The 20,336-nt window shown below is 42.4% G+C and overlaps 16 non-coding genes and 3 pseudogenes across 16 annotated transcripts; all 19 read right to left on the reverse strand.

The window, feature by feature from the left end:
- Positions 1-3,048: 3,048 nt before the first annotated feature.
- On the reverse strand, positions 3,049-3,171 carry LOC142512648 (5S ribosomal RNA; annotated as a pseudogene).
- A 682-nt stretch (positions 3,172-3,853) lies between these two features.
- Positions 3,854-3,972, reverse strand: LOC142517381 (5S ribosomal RNA). The gene has a single exon (XR_012813131.1). It is a non-coding gene; the product is annotated as a 5S ribosomal RNA (ribosomal RNA).
- Positions 3,973-4,659: 687 nt separating this feature from the next.
- On the reverse strand, positions 4,660-4,778 carry LOC142515076 (5S ribosomal RNA). The gene has a single exon (XR_012810938.1). It is a non-coding gene; the product is annotated as a 5S ribosomal RNA (ribosomal RNA).
- A 685-nt stretch (positions 4,779-5,463) lies between these two features.
- On the reverse strand, positions 5,464-5,581 carry LOC142510413 (5S ribosomal RNA). Its single transcript, XR_012808524.1, has one exon. It is a non-coding gene; the product is annotated as a 5S ribosomal RNA (ribosomal RNA).
- A 683-nt stretch (positions 5,582-6,264) lies between these two features.
- On the reverse strand, positions 6,265-6,383 carry LOC142507362 (5S ribosomal RNA). Its single transcript, XR_012805622.1, has one exon. It is a non-coding gene; the product is annotated as a 5S ribosomal RNA (ribosomal RNA).
- Positions 6,384-7,069: 686 nt separating this feature from the next.
- On the reverse strand, positions 7,070-7,188 carry LOC142507175 (5S ribosomal RNA). Its single transcript, XR_012805437.1, has one exon. It is a non-coding gene; the product is annotated as a 5S ribosomal RNA (ribosomal RNA).
- A 683-nt stretch (positions 7,189-7,871) lies between these two features.
- Positions 7,872-7,989, reverse strand: LOC142511163 (5S ribosomal RNA; annotated as a pseudogene).
- Positions 7,990-8,671: 682 nt separating this feature from the next.
- Positions 8,672-8,790, reverse strand: LOC142509356 (5S ribosomal RNA). The gene has a single exon (XR_012807533.1). It is a non-coding gene; the product is annotated as a 5S ribosomal RNA (ribosomal RNA).
- A 1,376-nt stretch (positions 8,791-10,166) lies between these two features.
- LOC142514021 (5S ribosomal RNA) lies at positions 10,167-10,285 on the reverse strand. Its single transcript, XR_012809936.1, has one exon. It is a non-coding gene; the product is annotated as a 5S ribosomal RNA (ribosomal RNA).
- Positions 10,286-10,964: 679 nt separating this feature from the next.
- LOC142516163 (5S ribosomal RNA) lies at positions 10,965-11,083 on the reverse strand. Its single transcript, XR_012811973.1, has one exon. It is a non-coding gene; the product is annotated as a 5S ribosomal RNA (ribosomal RNA).
- A 1,392-nt stretch (positions 11,084-12,475) lies between these two features.
- On the reverse strand, positions 12,476-12,594 carry LOC142507524 (5S ribosomal RNA). Its single transcript, XR_012805779.1, has one exon. It is a non-coding gene; the product is annotated as a 5S ribosomal RNA (ribosomal RNA).
- A 683-nt stretch (positions 12,595-13,277) lies between these two features.
- LOC142512190 (5S ribosomal RNA) lies at positions 13,278-13,401 on the reverse strand (annotated as a pseudogene).
- Positions 13,402-14,780: 1,379 nt separating this feature from the next.
- On the reverse strand, positions 14,781-14,899 carry LOC142510228 (5S ribosomal RNA). Its single transcript, XR_012808353.1, has one exon. It is a non-coding gene; the product is annotated as a 5S ribosomal RNA (ribosomal RNA).
- A 680-nt stretch (positions 14,900-15,579) lies between these two features.
- LOC142506998 (5S ribosomal RNA) lies at positions 15,580-15,698 on the reverse strand. The gene has a single exon (XR_012805267.1). It is a non-coding gene; the product is annotated as a 5S ribosomal RNA (ribosomal RNA).
- Positions 15,699-16,386: 688 nt separating this feature from the next.
- Positions 16,387-16,505, reverse strand: LOC142516588 (5S ribosomal RNA). The gene has a single exon (XR_012812375.1). It is a non-coding gene; the product is annotated as a 5S ribosomal RNA (ribosomal RNA).
- Positions 16,506-17,185: 680 nt separating this feature from the next.
- LOC142508499 (5S ribosomal RNA) lies at positions 17,186-17,304 on the reverse strand. The gene has a single exon (XR_012806710.1). It is a non-coding gene; the product is annotated as a 5S ribosomal RNA (ribosomal RNA).
- A 685-nt stretch (positions 17,305-17,989) lies between these two features.
- LOC142508491 (5S ribosomal RNA) lies at positions 17,990-18,108 on the reverse strand. Its single transcript, XR_012806702.1, has one exon. It is a non-coding gene; the product is annotated as a 5S ribosomal RNA (ribosomal RNA).
- A 685-nt stretch (positions 18,109-18,793) lies between these two features.
- On the reverse strand, positions 18,794-18,912 carry LOC142513104 (5S ribosomal RNA). Its single transcript, XR_012809067.1, has one exon. It is a non-coding gene; the product is annotated as a 5S ribosomal RNA (ribosomal RNA).
- Positions 18,913-19,601: 689 nt separating this feature from the next.
- On the reverse strand, positions 19,602-19,720 carry LOC142508506 (5S ribosomal RNA). The gene has a single exon (XR_012806716.1). It is a non-coding gene; the product is annotated as a 5S ribosomal RNA (ribosomal RNA).
- Between the last annotated feature and the right edge of the window lie 616 nt (positions 19,721-20,336).

Genomic DNA, 20,336 nt, shown 5'->3' on the forward strand with positions numbered 1-20,336 from the left:
AGCAATTGGGGTCTGCTCAAATAAGGACAGTTTTAGTCCGAATCACATGGAGATGTGAACCCACGGCTAGTTGTATCAATGAACCATTGAGGGTCCACAAGTGCTAACTTTCTAGATCCCGTGAGAAGTAAAATAGTATGGTCAATGTGTAGAAACGGCTTAAAAGGAGTGTATAAGCGTAAATAAAAATAGAACTATGACTTCTATAAGGAGAATGTAACTTTTAATTTGAGGGAAGTGTTCCTAAATTAAAAGTTGGGCAACCGAGTAATGTATTGCAAAATTGTGATTTTCATAAACAGTATTATGGACTAAATTAAATTAATTCAAGGTTTGAATTAATTAAACACTAGTGGACCTAGTAGAGTCCAATAATTAAATTAATTCAAGTGTTTGGATTAATTAAACAACATTAGACCTTGTAGAGCCCAATTAGAAATAAATTATTAACTAGTGGGCTTGAGTAAATCAAGTAAAGGTAAATGGTATCAAATGTGTTTGAGACATTTAAATAAAAGTTCATGGGCCTTGTAATTGTTACATGCCCAAGTAAAATGCATGCTTGGAAGGTGAAGGGTTGGAGACAACTTTTGAGTTAATTGCATGGCATGCACATGCAACTTTTTTATTCTACTTTTTCCACAACCAAGAAAAACACTCCTCCCTCTCTCCTCCCCTCATGTTGGACGAAATTTGCACCTAGATTCTCCACCATTTTTTCTTCTTCAATTGTTGATTAAAGCACACACTTCTCAATGAAAAATGCTCTAATTTTTCTAGTACAAAATTAGAGTGGTTCTGGCTTGTTGGTGGTGGACCTAATTTTGAACTTGTAGATTGTCATCCTTTGAAGAGCTTAGTTGTTTGACAACTAAGTTGGAGCCATCATCAATCTTTTAAGATTGATAGGTATATATTTCTAAACACACTATGAATGTCATATTTTGTGTTTTTGTATATGTTACACACTAGTATATGAGGTGTTCAAGAAATTTTTTCCCTTTAAAATTTCGGTTTTCATGCCCTTAAACATTTTGAACTTCCGTTGCGCATTGAATACCTAAAACCGATCCCCTTTCAAGTGGTATCATGAGCTAAGGGTACTAGTTTGTGTAGCATATACATGATATTATATTGAGAACCCATTTCTAACCACATGAGATGATTTTTTGCAACAAAAATGAAGGCATATTTGGGCGTTTTTTGGGCTGCCTGAAACGGCAGCAAGGGCAGCCCAAGGGGCTGCCCGAACAGCCCCATTGAAAAATTAAAAAAAAAAATTTTGGGTTGGCCGGAATCGGGCGACGGCGATGACGACTAGGGTTTTCAAAAGGTGTTTTGAAATATCAAAGTGTCATGGACCTTGAGTTGTTGGGCCATTAGATGGCTAACATATTTGTGAAATTTAAATGGGCCAAAATGTTTTTGGTGAAAAATGATTTTTTGGGCCCTTAAGTTTAAATTTACAAAATTTGCAAATATTTTCTCATGAAATAAATAATTGAAGTTAGACTTTAATTATTTATAGTAAATGGTGATTTACAAGAAATTCGGTTATAAATAAATTAATTAGAAAGTAGACAAAGGAGTTTGTATACTTTGTTAATTTAGTTTATAATCGTGGCGGTTAGTGATTGGATCAAGATATATAATATTGGATCAATTAATTATTGTGATAATTAATTGATGGTGTATGATATGTGATATTATGCATGAAGGATGATCAAAAGCCCAAACCCAATTTGCTAGGTGTATGCTATGATATTTTGTGTTGAATGATTGTAATAATTATCAATTTATAAAGTGGGCTTGGTTTATGGCCCGTTCCCACCCCCATGAGATGTATCCCTATTTGCCATTAATATTTATTTGTAAATATTAGTATAGTGGATGATCAAGATTGGAAGATGGTGGCCATGATGATTATGAAGATCGAAGACATGTAATATTGGAAGCTAATGTAATAGTTGCATTTGCATCCCATGCATTTCCCTAGGATTGGACCTAGGCCCGTGTTTAGCTCACACGGGCCATTAGTTTTGGGGCGATTGATCATCCTTGTTTTGTTTACTGTTTATAATATATGCATCATGTGTTATAAATAATGAGTATATGCGTTATTATTATGATAATAACAAAGTTGCATGAATCTGACACATACGATCAAACATGGCGAGCTTTTAAATAAAATTAATGATGAGACCATTCAAAATTAAAAACCCACATTTTGAATAAGATTCAAAATTAATATCAAGCCCAATAAGGGGAATTATAAATTTGTTTATAATTTCCATGTCTTCCATCGACAATGGGTGCATGATGAACGCTACCCGTGCTTGGGGCTCGGCTCATATTATTGGGGGGGCCCTGGGCGCCGGAAAGCTGTGACATCTATATCCCTCGAGTACGTGTGGAGCGGGCGGCGATAGACAACACGCGGCACTGCTCTCACCCAATCAAAACCATGAAGTTAAGCGTTCTGGCGCGATGACAGAGCTAGGATGGGTGACCTCCCTGGGAAGTCCTCGTGTCGCGACCGTTTACGTAAATTATGGATAAAACAGTCGAAATAATTGTTTTAATGAGTTAACCGTCTCCGGAGTAATCTGCGTCATACTCTTCCGCGCAGAACCGGCTCACGACAACAAACATCGCTAAATGTTCCCAGAAAATAGAAAAAAAAAAAAAGAAGAAAATCGCAAATGTAAAATAATTATTATGTCTGGGATACGATAAAATGGAACCGGAATCGAATTTCAAACTTCCTAAGCGGATTTCTCGAAGAAACAGAAGCTTAACAGACACGGAAAATCGAAAATTAGAGGGTCTTAGAGAAGGAATTCGGCTAAAATCTCGCCAGATCATTGCGGAGTAATGAGTCTCGTTCGTTTGCCCCTTTACAATCAAATTAGCCTACAATTTTGTCCAAATCCGGCAGTGCCCGAGCTACGTTGATTTCACATGTCTTATTTGGTCCCGATCTAGATTCATATGATTTGAGCCAAAAATCGTCTGTCAACAAGTAATCAAAAATAGAAAAACACAAAAAAGGTGCAAGAGGGACTACCCAGGGGTGACGTGTCACCCATCCTAGTACTGCTCTCGCCCAAGCACGCTTAACTTCGGAGTTCCGATGGGATCCGGTGCATTAGTGCTGGAATGATCGCACCCGACATTGAGTGAGATGTTTATTCTTATATCCCTCGAGTACGTGTGGAGCGGAAGGCGATGGACAACACGCGGCACTGCTCTCGCCCAATCAGAACCATGAAGTTAAGCGTTCTAGCGCGTGGCAGAGCTAGGATGGGTGACATCCCTGGGAAGTCCTCGTGTCGCGACCGTTTACGAAAATTATGGATAAAACAGTCGAAATAATTGTTTTTAATGAGTTAACCGTCTCCGGAGTAATCTGCGTCATACCCTTCCGCACAGAACCGGCTCACGACAACAAAAATCGCTAAATGTTCCCAGTAAATAGAAAAAAAATAAGAAGAACAAAATAGCGAATGTAAAGCTATTATTATTCCTGGGATAAGATAAAATGGAACCGGAATCGAATTTCGAACTTCCTAAGTGGATTTCTCGAGGAAACGGAAGCTTAACAAAAGCGGAAAATCGCAAATTAGAGGGTCTTAGTGAAGGAATTCGGCTGAAATCTCGCCAGCTCTTTGCCGAGTAATGAGTCTCGTTTGTTTGCCCGTTTACAAAAAAATTGGCCTACAATTATGTCCAAATCCGGCACTGCCCGAGCTACGTTGATTTCACATGTCTTATCTGGTCCGGATCGAGATTCTGATGATTTGAGCCGAAAATCGTCTGTCAACAAGTAATAAAAAATAGAAAAACACGAAAAGAAGTGCAACACAAGGACTTCCCAGGAAGTCACCCATCCTAGTACTGCTCTTGCCCAAGCACGCTTAACTTCGGAGGTTTGATGGGATCCGATGCATTAGTGCTGGTATGATCGCACCCAACATTGAGTGGGATGTTTACTCTTATATCCCTGGAGTACGTGTGGAGCGGGAGGCGATGTACAACACGCGGCACTGCTCTCGCCCAAAAATAACCATGAAGTTAAGCGTTCTGGCGCTATGGTAGAGCTAGGATGGGTGACCTCCCTGGGAAGTGCTCGTGTCGCGACCGTTTACGAAAATTATGGATAAAACAGTCGAAATAATTGTTTTTAATGAGTTAACCATCTCCGGAGTAATCTGCGTCATTCCCTTCCGCACAGAACCGGCTCACGACAACAAAAATCACTAAATGTTTCCAGAAAATAGAAAAAAAATAAGAAGAACAAAATAGCGAATGTAAAGCTATTATTATTCCTGGGATACGATAAAATGGAACCGGAATCGAATTTGGAACTTCCTAAGCGGATTTCTCGAGGGAACGGAAACTTAACAAAAGCGAAAAATCGCAAATTAGAGTGTCTTAGAGAAGGAATTCGGCTAAAATCTCGCCAGCTCTTTGCCGAGTAACGAGTCTCGTTAGTTTGCCCGTTTACAATCAAAGTGACCTACATTTATGTCCAAATCTGGCACTCCCCGAGCTACGTTGATTTCACATGTCTTATCTGGTACCGATCGAGATTCAAATGATTTGAGCCTAAAATCGTCAGTCAACAAGTAATCATTTAAAAATAGAAAAACATGAAAAGGGGTGCAACACGAGGACTTCCCAAGGGGTCACCCATCCGAGTACTGCTCTCGCCCAAGCACGCTCAACTTCGGAGTTCCGAAGGGATCCGGTGCATTAGTGCTGGTATGATCGCACCCGACATTGAGTGGGATGTTTATTCTTATATCCCTCGAGTACGTGTGGAGCGGGAGGCGATGGACAGCACGCGGCACTGCTCTCGCCCAATCAGAACCTTGAAGTTAAGCGTTCTGGCGCGATGGCAGAGCAAGGATGGGTGACCTCCCTAGGAAGCCCTCATGTCGCGACCTTTTACGAAAATTATGGATAAAACAGTCGAAATAATTGTTTTTAATGAGTTAACCGTCTCCGGAGTAATCTGCGTCATACCCTTCCGCACAAAACCGGCTCACGACAACAAAAATCGTTAATGTTCCCAGAAAATAGAAAAAAAATAAGAAGAAAAAATAGCGAAAGTAAAGCTATTATTATGCCTGAGATACGATAAAATGGAACCGGAATCGAATTTCGAACTTCATTAGCGGATTTCTCGAGGAAACGAAAGCTTAACAGAAGCGGGAAATCGCAAATTAGAGGGTCTTAGAGAAGGAATTCGGCTAAAATCTCGCCAGCTCATTGCCGAGTAATGAGTCTCGTTCGTTTGCCCGTTTACAATCAAATTAGCCTACAATTTTGTCCAAATCCGACATTGTCCGAGCTACGTTGATTTCACATGTCTAATCTGGTCCCGATCGAGATTCAGATGATTTGAGCCGAAAATCTTCTGTCAACATGTAATCAATCAAAAATTGAAAAACACGAAAAGGGGTGCAACACGAGGACTTTCCAGGGGGTCAACCATCCTAGTACTGCTCTCGCCCAAGCACGCGTACTTCGGAGTTCTGATGCGACCCGGTGCATTAGTGCTGGTATGATCGCACCCAACATTGTGTGGGATGTTTATTCTTATATCCCTCGAGTACGTGTGGAGCGGACGACGATGGACAACACGCGGCACTGCTCTCACCCAATCAAAACCATGAAGTTAAGCGTTCTGGCGCGATGACAGAGCTAGGATGGGTGACCTCCCTGGGAAGTTCTCGTGTCGCGACCGTTTACGTAAATTATGTATAAAACAGTCGAAATAATTGTTTTTAATGAGTTAACCGTCTCCGGAGTAATCTGCGTCATACTCTTCCGCACAGAACCGGCTCACGACAACAAAAATCGCTAAATGTTCCCAGAAAATAGAAAAAAAAAATAAAAAGAAGAAAATAGCAAATGTAAAATAATTATTATGTCTGGGATACAATAAAATGGACCCGAAATCGAATTTTGAACTTCCAAAGTGGATTTCTCGAGGAAATCGAAGCTTAACAGAAGCGGAAAATTGCAAATTAGAGGGTCTTAGAGAAGGAATTTGGCTAAAATCTCGCCAGCTCATTGCCGAGTAATGAGTCTCGTTCGTTTGCCCGTGTACAATCAAATTAGCCTACAATTTTGTCCAAATTCGGCAGTGCCCGAGCTACGTTGATTTCACGTCTTATATGATCCCGATCGAGATTCAAATGATTTGAGCCGAAAATCGTCTATCAACAAGTAATCAAAAATAGAAAAACAAGAAAAGAGGTGCAACACGAGGACTACCCAGGGTGTCACCCATTCTAGTACTACTCTCGCCCAAGCACGCTTACCTTCGAAGTTCCGATGGGATCCGGTGCATTAGTGCTGGTATGATCGCACCTGACATTGAGTGGGATGTTTATTCTTATATCCCTCGAGTACGTGTAGAGCGGGAGGCGATGTACAACACGCGGCACTGCTCTCGCCCAATCAGAACCATGAAGTTAAGCGTTCTGGCGCGATGGTAGAGCTAGGATGGGTGACCTCCCTGCGAAGTCCTCGTGTCGCGACCGTTTACGAAAATTATGGATAAAACAGTCAAAATAATTGTTTTTAATGAGTTAACCGTCTCCGGATTAATCTGCGTCATACCCTTTCGTACAGAACCGGCTCACAACAACAAAAATCGCTAAATGTTCCCAGTAAATAGAAAAAAATAAGAAGAACAAAATAGCGAATGTAAAGCTATTATTATTCCTGGGATACGATAAAATAGAACCGGAATCGAATTTCGAACTTCCTAAGCGGATTTCTCGAGGAAACGGAAGCTTAACAGAAGCGGAAAATCGCAAATTAGAGGGTCTTAGAGAAGGAATTCGGCTAAAATCTCGCCAGCTCTTTGCCGAGTAATGAGTCTCGCTCGTTTTCCCGTTTACAATCAAATTGGCCTACAATTATGTCCAAATCCGGCACTGCCCGAGCTACGTTGATTTCACATGTCTTATCTGGGCCCGATCGAGATTCAGATGATTTGAGCCAAAAATCGTCAGTCAACAAATAATCAATCAAAAATAGAAAAACACGAAAAGGGGTGCAACACGAGGACTTCTCTGGGTGTCACCCATCCTAGTACTGCCCTCGCCCAAGCACGCTTAACTTCGGAGTTCTGATGGAATCCGGTGCATTAGTGCTGGTATGATGGCAACCGACATTGAGTGGGATGTTTATTCTTTAATCCCTCTAGTACGTGTGGAGCGGACGGCAATGGACAACACGCGGTACTGCTCTCTCCCAATCAGAACCAAGAAGTTAAGCGTTCTGGCGCGATGGCAAAGCTAGGATGGGTGATCTCCCTGGGAAGTCCTCGTGTCGCGAAGGTTTACGTAAATTATGGATAAAACAGTCGAAATAATTGTTTTTAATGAGTTAACCGTCTCCGGAGTAATCTGCGTCATACCCTTCCGCACAGAACCGGCTCACGACAACAAAAATCGCTAAATGTTCCCAGTAAATAGAAAAAAAATAAGAATAACAAAATAGCGAATGTAAAGCTATTATTATGCCTGGGATACGATAAAATGGAACCGGAATCGAATTTCAAACTGCCTAAGTAGATTTCTCGAGGAAACGGAAGCTCAACAGAAGCGGTAAATCGCAAATTAGAGGTTCTTAGTGAGGAAATTCGGCTAAAATCTCGCCAGCTCATTGCGAAGCAATGAGTCTCATTCGTTTGCCCGTTTACCATCAAATTAGGTCACAATTTTGTCCAAATCCAGCCGTGCCCGAGCTACGTTCATTTCACATGTCTTATCTGGTCCCGATCGAGATTCAGATGATTTGAGCCGAAAATCGTCAGTCAACAAGTAATCAAAAATAGAAAAACACGAAAAGGGGAGCAACCATGGACTTCCCAGGGGGTCACCCATCCTAGTACTGCTCTCGCCCAAGCACGCCTAACTTTGGAGTTCTGATGTGAACCGGTGCATTAGTGCTGGTATGATCGCACCCGACATTAAGTGGGATGTTTATTCTTATATCCCTCGAGTACGTGCGGAGCGGGCGGCGATGGACAACACGCGGCACTGCTCTCGCCCAATCAGAACCATGAAGTTAAGCGTTCAGGCGCGATGGCAGAGCTAGGATGGGTGACCTCCCTGGGAAGTCCTCGTGTCGCGACCGTTTACGTAAATTAGGGATAAAACAATCGAAATAATTGTTTTTAATGAGTTAACCGTCTCCGGATTAATCTGCGTCATACCCTTCCGCACAGAACCGGCTCACGACAACAAAAATCGATAAATGTTCCACAAAAATAGTAAAAAAATAAGAAGAATAAAATAGCGAATGTAAAGCTATTATTATGCTTGGGATACGATAAAATGGAACTAGAATAGAATTTCAAACTTCCTAAGCGGATCTTTCGAGGAAACAAAACGTTAACAAGAACTGTAAATCGCAAATTAGAGGGTCTTAGAGAAGGAATTCGGCTAAAATCTCGCCAGCTCTTTGCGGAGCAATGAGTCTCGTTCGTTTGCCCATTTACAATCAAATTAGGCTACAATTTTGTCCAAACTCGGCAGTGCCCGAGCTACGTTGATTTCACATGTCTTATCTGGTCCCGATTGAGATTCAGATGATTTGAGCCGAAAATCGTCTGTCAACAAGTAATCAAAAATAAAAAACACGAAAAGAGGAGCAACACGAGGACTTCCCAGGGGGTCACCCATCCTAGTACTGCTCTCGCCCAAGCACGTCCAACGTCGGAGTTCTGATGGGAACCGGTGCATTAGTGCTGGTATGATCGCACCCGACACTAAGTGGGATGTTTATTCTTATATCCCTCGAGTACATGCGGAGCGGGCGACGATGGACAACACGCGGCACTGCTCTCGCCCAATAAGAACCATGAAATTAAGCGTTCTGGCGCGATGGCAGAGCTAGGATGGGTGACCTCCCTGGGAAGTCCTCGTGTCGCGACCGTTTACGTAAATTAGGGATAAAACAGTCGAAATAATTGTTTTTAATATGTTAACCGTCTCTTGATTAATCTGCGTCATACCCTTCCGCACAGAACCGGCTCACGACAACAAAAATCGATAAATGTTCCACAAAAATAATAAAAAAATAAGAAGAAGAAAATAGCGAATGTAAAGCTATTATTATGCCTGAGATACGATAAAATGGAACCGGAATCGAATTTCAAACTTCCTATGCAGATTTTTCGAGGAAACGGAAACTTAACAGAAGCGGTAAATCGCAAATTACAGGGTCTAAGAGAAGGAATTCGGCTAAAATCTCGCCACCTCATTGCGCAGTAATAAGTCTCGTTTGTTTGCCCGTTTACAATCAAATTAGCCTACAATTTTGTCCAAATCCAGCAGTGCCCGAGATACGTTGATTTCACATATCCTATCTGGTCCCGATCGATATTCAGATGATTTGAGCCGAAAATCGTCTGTCAACAAGCAATCAATAAAAAATTAAAAAACACGACCCGACATTGAGTGGGATGTTTATTCTTATATCCCTTGAGTACGTGTGGAGCGGGCGACGATGGACAACACGCGGCACTGCTCTCGCCCAATCAGAACCATGAAGTTAAGCGTTCTGGCGCGATGGCAAAGCTAGGATGGGTGACTTCCATGGTAAGTCCTCGTTTCGCGACCGTTTACGTAAATTATGGATAAAACAGTCAAAATAATTGTTTTAATTGAGTTAACCGTCTCCGGAGTAATCTGCGTCATACCCTTCAGCACAGAACCGGCTCACGACAACAAAAATCGCTACATGTTCCCAGAAAATAGAAAAAAAAAATAAGAAGGAAAAAATAGCGAATATAAAGCTATTATTATGCCTGGGATACGATAAAATGTAACCGGAATCGAATTTCGAACTTCATAAGCGGATTTCTCGAGGAAACGGAAGCTTAACAGAAGCGGTAAATTGCAAATTAGAGGGTCTTAGAGAAGGAATTTAGCTAAAATCTCGTCAACTCTTTGCGGAGTAATGAGTCTCGTCCGTTTGCCCGTTTACAATAAAATTAGCCTACAATTTTGTCCAAATCCGGCAGTGCCCGAGCTACGTTGATTTCACATGTCTTATCTGGTCCCGATCGAGATTCAGATGATTTGAGCCGAAAATCGTCTGTCAACAAGCAATCAATAAAAAATTAAAAAACAAGAAAAGGGGTGCAACACGAGGACTTCCTAGGGGGTCACCCATCCTGGTACTGCTCTCGCCCAAACGCGCTTAACTTCGGAGTTCTGATGGGATCCGGTGCATTAGTGCTGGTATGATCGCACCCGACATTGAGTGGGATGTTTATTCTTATATCCCTTGAGTACGTGTGGAGCGGGCGACGATGGACAACACGCGGCACTGCTCTCACCCAATCAGAACCATGAAGTTAAGCGTTCTGGCGCGATGGCAGAGCTAGGATGGGTGACTTCCATGGTAAGTCCCCGTGTCGCGATCGTTTACGTAAATTATGGATAAAACAGTCGAAATAATTGTTTTTAATGAGTTAACCATCTCCGGAGTAATCTGCGTCATACCCTTCAGCATAGAACCAGCTCATGACAACAAAAATCGCTCAATGCTCCCAGAAAATAAAAAAAAAAGATGAAAATAGCGAATGTAAAGCTATTATTATGCCTGTGATACGATAAAATGGAACCGGAATCGAATTTCGAACTTCCTAAGCGGATTTTTCGAGGAATCGCAAGCTTAACAGAAGCGGAAAATCGCTAATTTGAGGGTCTTAGAGAAGGAGTTTGGCTAAAATCTCGCAAGTTCATTGCGGAGTAATGAGTCTCGTCCGTTTTCCCCCGTTTACAATCAAATTATCCTACAATTTTGTCCGAATCCAGCTGTGCCCGAGCCACGTTGATTTCACATGTCTTATCTGGTCCCGATCGGGATTCAGATGATTTGAGCCGAAAATCGTCTGTCAACAAGTAATCAAAAATAGAAAAACAGGAAAAGGGGTGCAACACGAGGACTTCCCAAGGGGTCATCCATCCTAGTAATGCTCTCGCCCAAGCACGCTTAACTTCGGAGTTCTGATGGGAACCGGTGCCTTAGTGCTGGTATGATCGCACCCGACATTGAGTGGAATGTTTATTCTTATATCCCGCGAGTACGTGTGGAGCGGGCGACGATGGACAACACACGGCACTGCTCTCGCCCAATCAGAACAATGAAGTTAAGCGTTCTGGCGCGATGGCAGAGCTAGGAGGGGTGACATCCATGGGAAGTCCTCGTGTCGCGATCGTTTACGTAAATTATGGCTAAAACACTCGAAATTTTTTTTTTTTAATGAGTTAACCGTCTCCGGAGTAATCTACGTCATACCCTTCCGCACAGAAACGGCTCACGACAACAAAAATCGCTAAATGTTTTAAAAAAATAGATAAAAAAAGAAGAAGAAAATAACGAATGTAAAGCTATTATAATGCCTGGGATACGATAAAATGGAACCGGAATCAAATTTCGAACTTCCTAAGCGGATTTCTCGAGGAAACGGAAGCTTAACAGAAGCGGTAAATCGCAAATTAGAGGGTCTTAGAGATGGAATTCGTCTAAAATCTCGCCAGCTCATTGCGAAGTAATGAGTCTCGTTCGTTTGCCCGTTTACAATCAAATTAGGTCACAATTTTGTCCAAATCCAGCAGTGCACGAGCTACGTTGATTTCACATGTCTTATCTGGTCCCGATAGAGATTCAGATGATTTGAGCCGAAAATCGTCTGTCAACAAGTAATCAAAAAAAGAAAAACACGAAAAGGAGTACAACACGAGGACTTCCCTGACATTGAGTGGAATGTTTATTCTTATATCCCTCGAGTACGTGTGGAGCGGGCGGCGATGGACAACACGCGGAACTGCTTTCGCCCAATCAGAACCATGAAGTTAAGCATTCTGGCGTGATGGCAGAGCTATGATGGGTGACCTCCCTGAGAAGTCCTCGTGTCGCGACCGTTTACGTAAATTAGGGATAAAACAGTCGAAATAATTGTTTTTAATGAGTTAACCGTCTCTGGATTAATCTGCGTCATACCCTTCCGCACAGAACCGGCTCACGACAACAAAAATCGATAAATGTTCCACAAAAATAGAAAAAAATAAGAGGAAGAAAATAGCGAATGTAAAGCTATTATTATGCCTGAGATACGATAAAATGGAACCGGAATCGAATTTCAAACTTCCTATGCAGATTTTTCGAGGAAACAGAAGTTTAACAGAAGCGGTAAATCGCAAATTACAAGGACTTAGAGAAGGAATTCGGCTAAAATCTCGCCACCTCATTGCGTAGTTATGAGTCTCGTTCGTTTGCCCGTTTACAATCAAATTAGCCTACAATTTTGTCCAAATCCGGCAGTGCCCGAGCTACGTTGATTTAACATGTCTTATCTGGTCCCGATCGAGATTCAGATGATTTGAGCCGAAAATCGTCTGTCAACAAGCAATCAATAAAAAATTAAAAAACACGAAAAGGGGTGAAACACGAGGACTTCTCAGGGGGTCACCCATCCTGGTACTGCACTCGCCCAAGCGCGCTTAACTTCGGAGTTCTGATGGGATCCGGTGCATTAGTGATGGTATGATCGCACCCGACATTGAGTGGGATGTTTATTCTTATATCCCTTGAGTACGTGTGGAGCGGGCGACGATGGACAACACGCGGCACTGCTTTCACCCAATCAGAACCATGAAGTTAAGCTTTCTGGCGCGATGGCAGAGCTATGATGGGTGACTTCCATGGTAAGTCCCCGTGTCGCGATCGTTTACGTAAATTATGGATAAAACAGTCGAAATAATTGTTTTTAATGAGTTAACCGTCTCCGGAGTAATCTGCGTCATACCCTTCAGCACAGAACCGGCTCATGACAACAAAAATCGCTCAATGCTCCCAGAAAATAGAATAAAAAATAATTTGAAAATAGCGAATGTAAAGCTATTATTATGCCTGTGATACGGTAAAATGGAACCGGAATCGAATTTCGAACTTCCTAAGCAAATTTTTCGAGGAATCGCAAGCTTAACAGAAGCGGAAAATCGCTAATTTGAGGGTCTTAGAGAAGGAATTTGGCTAAAATCTCGCCAGTTCATTGCGGAGTAATGAGTCTCGTCTGTTTGCCCCCGTTTACCATCAAATTAACCTACAATTTAGTCCAAATCCGGCAGTGCCCGAGTTACGTTGATTTCACTTGTCTTATCTGGTCCTGATCGAGATTCAGATGATTTGAGCCGAAAATCGTCTGTCAACAAGTAATCAAAAATAGAATAACACGAAAAGGGGTGAAACACCAGGACTTCCCAGGTGGTCGGGTCACCCATCTTAGTACTGCTTTCGCCCAAGCACGCTTAACTTCGGAGTTCTGATGGGATCTGGTGCATTAGTGCTGGTATGATCGTTCCCGACATTGAGTGGGATGTTTATTCTTATATCCTTCGTGTACGTGTGGAGCGGACGGCGATGGACAACACGCGGCACTGCTCTCGCTCAATCAGAACCATGAATTTAAGCGTTCTGGCGCGATGACAGAGCTAGGATGGGTGACCTCCCTGGGAAGTACTCGTGTCGCGACCGTTTACGTAAATTATGGCTAAAACAGTCAAAATAATTGTTTTTAATGAGTTAACAGTCTCCGGAGTAATATGCGTCATACCCTTCCGCACAGAGCTTGCTCACGACAACAAAAATCGATAAATGTTCCCAAAAAATAGATAAAAAAAAGATGGAAATAACGAATGTAAAGCTATTATTATGCCAGGGATACGATAAAATGGAACCGGAATCGAATTTCGAACTGCCTAAGCGGATTTTTCGAGGAAACGAAAGCTTAACATAAGCGGTAAATCGCAAATTAGAGGGTCTTAGAGAAGGAATTCGGCTAAAATCTCGCCAGCTAATTGCGAAGTAATGAGTCTCGTTCGTTTGCCCGTTTACAATCAAATTAGGTCACAATTTTGTCCAAATCCAGCAGTGCCTGAGCTACGTTAATTTCACATGTCTTATCTGGTCCCGATCGAGATTCAGATGATTTGAGCCGAAAATCGTCTGTCAACAAGTAATCAAAAATAGAAAAACACGAAAAGGTGTACAACACGAGGACTTCCTCTCGCCCAAGAACGATTAACTTCGGAGTTCTGATGGGATCCGGTGCATTAATGCTCGTGTGATTGCATCCGACATTGAGTGGGATGTTTATTCTTATATTCCTCGAGTACGTGTGTAGCGGGCGGCGATGGACAATACGCGGCACTACTTTCGCCCAATCAGAACCATGAAGTTAACTGTTCTGGCGCGATAGCAGAGCTAGGATGGGTGACCTCGATGGAAAAACCTCGTGTCGCGACCATTTACGTAAATTATGGATAAAACAGTCGAAATAATTGTTTTTAATGAGTTAACCGTCTCCGGAGTAATCTGCGTCATACTATTCCGCACAGAACCGGCTCATGACAACAAAAATCGCTAATTGGAACCGGAATCAAATTTCAAACTTCCTAAGCAGATTTTTCGAGGAAACAGAAGCTTAACAAAAGCGGTAAATCGCAAATTACAGGGTCTGACAGAAGGAATTCGGCTAAAATCTCGCCACCTCATTTCGCAGTAATGAGTCTCGTTCGTTTGCCCGTTTACAATCAAATTAGCCTACAATTTTGTCCAAATCCGGCAGTGCCCGAGCTACGTTGATTTCACATGTCTTATCTGGTCCCGATCGAGATTCTGATGATTTGAGCCGAAAATCGTCTGTCAACAAGCAATCGATCAAAAATTTAAGAACACGAAAAGGGGTGCAACACGAGGACTTCCCAGGGGGTCACGCATCCTAGTACTGCTCTCGCCATGGCACGCTTAACTTCGGAGTTATTATGGGATCCGGTGCATAAGTGCTGGTAAGATCGCACCCAACATTGAGTGGGATGTTTATTCTTATTCAGTACGTGTGGAGCGGTCGGCGATGGACAACACGCGGCACTGCTCTCGCCCAATATGAACCATGAAGTTAAGCGTTCTAGCGCGATGGCAGTGCTAGGATGGGTGACCTCCATGGGAAGTCCTCGTGTCGCGATCGTTTATGTAAATTATGGATAAAACAGTCGAAATAATTTTTATTAATGAGTTAACCATCTCCGGATTATTCTTCGTCATACCCTTCCGCACAGAACCGGCTCACGACAACAAAAATCGTTAAATGTTCCAAAGAAATAGAAAAAAATAATAAGAAGAAAATAGCGAATGTAAAGCTATTATTATGCCTGGGATACGAAAAAATTGAACCGGAATCGAATTTCAAACTTCCTAAGCGGATTTCTCGAAGAAACGAAAACTTAACAGAAGCGAAAAATCGAAAATTAGAGGGTTTTAGAGAAAGAATTCGACTAAGATCTCGCCAGCTCATTGCGGAGTAATGAGTCTCGTTCGTTTGCCCGTTTACAATTAAAGTAGCCTTCAATTTTGTCCAAATCCGGCAGTGCCCAAGCTATGTTGATTTCACATGTCTTATCAGGTCTCAATCGAGATTCAGATGATTTGAGCCAAAAATCGTCTGTCAACAAATAATCAATCAAAAATAGAAAAACACGAAAAGGGGTGAAACACGAGGACTTCCCAGAGGGTCACCAATCCTAGTACTGCTCTCGCCCAAGCACGCTTAACTTCGGAGTTCTGATGGGATCCGATGCATTAGTGCTGGTATGATCGCATCCGACATTGAGTGGGATGTTTATTCTTATATCCCTCGAGTACGTGTGGAGCGGGCGAACGATGGACAACACGCGGTATTTCTCTCACCCAATAAGAACCATGAAGTTAAGTGTTCTGGCGCGATGGCAGAGCTAGGATGGGTGACCTCCCTGGAAAGTCCTCGTGTCGTGACCGTTTACGGAAATTATGGATAAAATAGTCGAAATAATTGTTTTTAATGAGTTAACCGTCTCCGGAGTAATATGCGTCATACCCTTCCGCACAGAACCGGCTCACGACAACAAAAATCGCTAAATGTTCCAAAGAAATAGAAAAAAAATAAGAAGAAGAAAATAGCGAATGTATAGCTATTATTATGCCTGGGATACGAAAAAATAGAACCGGAATCGAATTTCGAACTTCCTAAGCGGATTTCTCGAGGAAACGGAAGCTTAACAGAAGCGGAAAATCGTAAATTAAAGGGTCTTAGAGAAGAAATTCGGCTAAAATCTCGCCAGCACTTTGCGTATTAATGAGTCTCGTCCGTTTGCCCGTATACAATAAAATTAGCCTACAATTTTGTCCAAATCCGGCAGTGCCCGAGCTACGTTGATTTCACATGTCTAATCTGGTCCCGATCGAGATTCAGATGATTTGAGCCGAAAATCGTCTGTCAACAAATAATCAATCAAAAATTAAAAAACACGAAAAGGGGTGCAACACGAGGACTTCCCAGGGGGTCACCTATCCTAGTACTGCTCTCGCCCAAGCACGCTTAACTTCGGAGTTCTGATGTGATCCGTTGCATTAGTGCCGGTATGATCGCACCGGACATTGAGTGGGATGTTTATTCTTATATTCCTCGAGTACATAAGGAGCGGGTGGCGATGGACAACACGCGGCACTGCTCTCTCCCAATAAGAACCATGAAGTTAAGCGTTCTGGCGCGATGGCAGAGCTAGGATGGGTGACCTTCTTGAGAAGTCCTCGTGTCGTGATCGTTTACGTAAATTATGACTAAAACAGTCGAAATAATTGTTTTTAATGAGTTAACCGTCTCGGGAGTAATCTGCGTCATACCCTTTCGCAAAGAACCGACTCACGACAACAAAAATCGCTAAATGTTCCCAGAAAATTGAAAAAAAATAAGAAGAAGAAATAGCGAATGTAAAGCTATTATTATGCTTAGATACGATAAAATGGAACCGGAATCGAATTTTAAACTTCCTAAGCGGATTTCTCGAGGAAACGGAAGCTTAACAGAAGCGGAAAATCGCAAATTAGAGGGTCTTAGAGAAGGAATTCGGCTAAAATCTCGACCGCTCATTGCGGAGTAACCCGTTCGTTTGCTCGTTTACAATCAAATTAGCCTAATATTTTGTCCAAAACTGGCAATGCCCGAGCTACATTGATTTCACATGTCTTATCTAGTCCTGATCGAGATTCTGATGATTTGAGGCAAAAATCGTCTTTCAACAAGTAATCAATCAAAAATAAAAAAATAGGAAAAAGAGTGCAACAAGAGAACTTCCCAAGGGGTCACCCATGCTAGTACTGCTGTTGCCCAAGCACGCTTAACTTCGGAGTTCTGATGGGATCCGGTGTATTAGTACTGGTATGATCGCACCCTACATTGAGTGGGATGTTTTTTCTTATATCCCTCGAGTACATGTGGTGCGGGCGGCGACGGACAACACGCGTCACTACTCTCGCCCAATCAGAACAATGAAGTTAAGGTTCTGGCGCGATGGCAGAGCTATGATGGGTGACCTCCCTGGGAAGTCCTCGTGTCGCGACCGTTTATTTAAATTCTGGATAAAACTGTCGAAATAATTGTTTTTAATGAGTTAACCGTCTCCGGAGTAATCTGTGTCATACCCTTTCGCACAGAACCGGCTCACGACAACAAAAATCGTTAAATGTTACCAGAAAATAGAAAAAAAATAAGAAAAGGAAAATAGCGAATGTAAAGCTATAATTATGCCTGGGATACGACTAAATGTAACCGGAATCGAATTTCGAACTTCCTAAGCGGATTTCTCGAGGAAATAGAAGCTTAACAGAAGCGGAAAATCGCAAATTAGAGGGTCTTAGAGAAAGAATTCGGATAAAATCTCGCCAGCTCATTGTGGAATAATGAGTCTCGTCCGTTGCCCGTTTACAATAAAATTAGCCTACAATTTTGTCCAAATCCGGCAGTGCCTGAGCTACGTTTATTTCACATGTCTTATCTGGTCCCGATCGAGATTCAGATTATTTGAGCCGAAAATCGTCAGTTAACAAGTAATCAATCAAAAATAGAAAAACACGAAAAGGGGTGCAACGCGAGGACTTCCCAAGGGGTCACCCATCCTAGTACTGCTCTCGCCCAAGCACGCTTAACTTCGGAGTTCTGATGGGATCCGGTGTATTAGTGCTGGTATGATCGCACCCGACATTGAGTGAAATGTTTATTCTTATATCCCTCGAGTACGTGAGGAGCGGGCGGCGATGGACAATACGCGGCACTGCTCTCGCCCAATCAGAGCCATGAAATTAAGCGTTCTGGCGCGATGGCAGTGCTAGGATAGGTGACCTCCTTAAGAAGTCATCGTGTCGCGACCGTTTACGTAAATTATGGATAAAACAGTCGAAATAATTGTTTTTAACGAGTTATCCGTCTCCGGAGTAATCTGCGTTATACCCTTCCGCACAGAACCGGCTCACGACAACAAAAATCGCTAAATGTTCCCAGAAAATAGAAAAAAATAAGTAGAAAAAAATTGGGAATGTAAAGCTATTATTATGTCTCGGATACGATAAAATGGAACCGGAATCGAATTTCAAACTTCCTAAGCGGATTTCTCGAGGAAACAACAGCTTAACAGAAGCGAAAAATCGCAAATTAGAGCGTCTTAGAGAAGGAATTCGGCTAAAATCTCGCCAGCTCATTGCGGAGTAATGAGTCTCGTTCGTTGCCCGTTTACAATCAAATTAGCCTACAATTTTGTCCAAATCTGTCAGTCTCCGAGCTACCTTGATTTCACATGTCTTATCTTGTCCCGATCGAGATTCAGATGATTAGAGCCGAAAATCGTCTGTCAGCAATTAATCAATCAAAAATAGAAAAACACGAAAAGGGGTGCAACACGTGGACTTCCGAGGGGGTCACCCATCCTAGTACTGCTCTCGCCCAAGCACGCTTAACTTCGAAGTTCTGATGGGATCCGGTGCATTAGTGCTGGTATGATCGCACCCGACATTGAGTGGGATGTTTATTCTTATATTCCTCGAGTACGTGCCGAGCGGGCGGCGATGGACAACACGCGGAACTGCTCTCGCCCAATCAGAACCATGAAGTTAAGCGTTCTGGCGCGATGGCAGAGCTAGGATGAGTGACCTCCCTGGGAAGTCCTCGTGTCGCGACCGTTTACGTAAATTATGGATAAAACAGTCGAAATAATTGTTTTTAATGAGTTAACCGTCTCCGGAGTAATCTGTGTCATACCCTTCCGAACAGAACCGTCTCACGACAACAAAAATCGCTAAATGTTCCCAGAAAATAGAAAAAAAATAAGAAGAAGAAAATAGCGAATGTAAAGCTATAATTATGCCTGGGATACGACTAAATGTAACCGGAATCGAATTTCGAACTTCCTAAGCGGATTTATCGAGGAAACGGAAGCTTAACAGAAGCGAAAAATCGCAAATTAGAGGGTCTTAGAGAAGGAATTCGGCTAAAATCTCGCCAGTTCATTGCGGAGTAATGAGTCTCGTCCGTTTGCCCCCGTTTACAATCAAATTAGCCTACAATTTTGTCCAAATCCAGCTGTGCCCGAGCTACGTTTATTTCACATGTTTTATCTTGTCCCGATAGAGATTCAGATGATTTGAGCCGAAAATCGTCTGTCAACAAATAATCAATCAAAAATTTAAAAACACGAAAAGGGGTGCAACCCGAGGACTTTCTGGGGGGTCACCCATCCTTGTACTGCTCTCGCCCAAGCACGCTTAACTTCGGAGTTCTGATGGGCTCCGGTGCATTAGTGCCGGTATGATCGCACCAGACATTGAGTGGGATGTTTATTCTTATATTCCTCGAGTACATAAGGAGCGGGTGGCGATGGACAACACGCGGCACTGCTCTCGCCCAATAAGAACCATGAAGTTAAGCGTTTTGGCGCGATGGCAGAGCTAGGATGGGTGATCTTCCTGAGAAGTCCTCGTGTCGTGATCGTTTACGTAAATTATGGCTAAAACAGTCGAAATAATAGTTTTTAATGAGTTAACAATCTACGGAGTAATATGCGTCATACCCTTCCGCAAAGAACCGGCTCACGACAACAAAAATCGCTAAATATTCCCAGAAAATTGAAAAAAAATAAAAAAGAATAAATAGCGAATGTAAAGCTATTATTATGCTCGAGATATAATAAAATGGAACCGGAATCGAATTTCGAACTTCCTAAGCGGATTTCTCGAGGAAACGATAGCTTAACAGAAGCTGAAAATTGCAAATTAAAGGGTCTTAGAGAAGGAATTCGGCTAAAATCTCGCCAGCTCATTACGGAGTAACCCGTTCGTTTTCCCGTTTACAATCAAATTAGCCCAATATTTTATCCAAATCTGGCAATGCCCAAGCAACATTGATTTCACATGTCTTATCTGGCCCCGATCGAGAT

The sequence above is a fragment of the Primulina tabacum genome, chromosome 10, assembly GCF_025594145.1.
Source record: "Primulina tabacum isolate GXHZ01 chromosome 10, ASM2559414v2, whole genome shotgun sequence".
NCBI lineage: Eukaryota > Viridiplantae > Streptophyta > Magnoliopsida > Lamiales > Gesneriaceae > Primulina > Primulina tabacum.